This window comes from Propithecus coquereli, unplaced genomic scaffold (genome assembly GCF_000956105.1).
Source record: "Propithecus coquereli isolate 6110/MARCELLA unplaced genomic scaffold, Pcoq_1.0 Scaffold113, whole genome shotgun sequence".
Classification (NCBI taxonomy): Eukaryota; Metazoa; Chordata; class Mammalia; order Primates; family Indriidae; genus Propithecus; species Propithecus coquereli.
In genome coordinates, this window is record NW_012135303.1 from 2,437,913 (window position 1) to 2,439,568 (window position 1,656).

At 35.0% G+C, this 1,656-nt stretch overlaps 1 protein-coding gene across 1 annotated transcript in view; it reads right to left on the reverse strand.

Annotated features, from left to right (window-relative positions):
- The window catches only part of FAM117B (family with sequence similarity 117, member B), a 140,563-nt gene that overhangs the window by 41,139 nt on the left and 97,768 nt on the right, over positions 1–1,656 (reverse strand). The gene's annotated exons all lie outside the window — the stretch shown is intronic.

Here is a 1,656-nt window from a genome sequence, read left to right on the forward strand (position 1 = left end):
TTCCAGACCAGCCTGAGCAAGAGCGAGACCCCGTCTCTACTAAAAATAGAAAAAAATTAGCTGGACAACTAAAAATATGTAGAAAAATTTAGCTGGGCATGGTGGCACATGCCTGTAGTCCCAGCTACTCAGGGGCTGAGGCAGGAGGATAGCTTGAGCCCAGGAGTTTAAGGTTGCTGTGAGCTAGACTACCGCCATGGCACTCTAGCTCAAGCAACACAGGGAGACTCTGTCTCAAAAAAAAAAAAGGAAAAATCTATCCCTAGAAAACAATAAACACAGAAAAGCTTTAAGCACAAAGAAACTGGGTTCAACTAAATAATCCAAACTAGGAAAATGCTCTACAGAATACAAGACATTAAAAATGTAGCATCTGTAATAACAACATAAACATTTTTCCATGTTAAATAGAAAAAGGCAGAATATATAATCTAACATAGGATACACTTTCAATGAGGAATGCAAAGAAAAAAAATACTAGAAGAAAAAAAGTCAGAAATAGCTGTCTTTAGAGAGTGAGACTCTGGAAAATTTTTTCTATTTAATTAAAAAAATAACAGCTTTACAGAGATAATTTTTCTATTTGACTTTTTTTTGTTCCTAAAATTTCCATAATGAACATGCAAATACTTCTATAATAGTAACAGCTTTAAAAGCTTTAATAAAAAAGGCAGAGAAATAGAGTCTGCTCACTTCTTTTGTATTAAAATACTTCTTTAAAAGGCTTATGAGACTGAAAACTTACTATGTGCTGAGAATTGCATTAAGTGTTTTATAACATTTTATCCCATTTAATCCTCAGGACAACACAACAGATAGGTAATATTATGTAGACAACCTGAGGAACTTCATACTTCCAGCAAGCAATAGGGCCCAGATACTAGGCTAAACGGTCTGACCTTAGAGAATCTGTGCACAATCTCTATACCATTAAATAACCTCCTCGTTAACTTTTTTGGTTCTTTGTAAGCATCTACTACAATTTACTATTTCCAGGCAATTTTATTTGTATTTTATGTATTTATCTGTTTTTTATGTTAGTAGATATGTTTAGCTTTACTGAAATATAATTTACAATATCATACAATTCACCCAAAATGTACAATTTTTTAATGGTTATTGAACAGAATTATGTGACCATAATCACAGTTTCTGAATCACACCAAAAAGAAACCCCTTACTCATTAGTAGTCATTTCCCACTTCTCCCCAACTTTCCCAAGCAACCACCAATCTACTCTCTGTCTCTATGGGTTTGCCTGGGCATTTTCTGTAAATGGAATCATACACTATGTGTTTTTTTGCATCTGGCTTCTTTTGCGTAGCATGTTTTCAAGATTCATCCATATTGTAGGATGTATCAGTACTCCATTCCTTTTGATGACCAAAAAAAATTCCATTGTATGGATATACCACATTTTATATACTCATTTTTTTTTTTTTTTTTTTGAGACAGAGTCTCACTTTGTTGCCCAGGCTACAGTGAGTGCCGTGGCGTCAGCCTGGCTCACAGCAACCTCAAACTAATGGGCTCAAGCAATCCTTCTGCCTCAGTCTCCCGAGTAGCTGGGACTACAGGCATGCGCCACCATACCCGGCTAATTTTTTCTATATATTTTTAGTTGTCGGATTAATTTCTTTCTATTTTTAGTAGAGA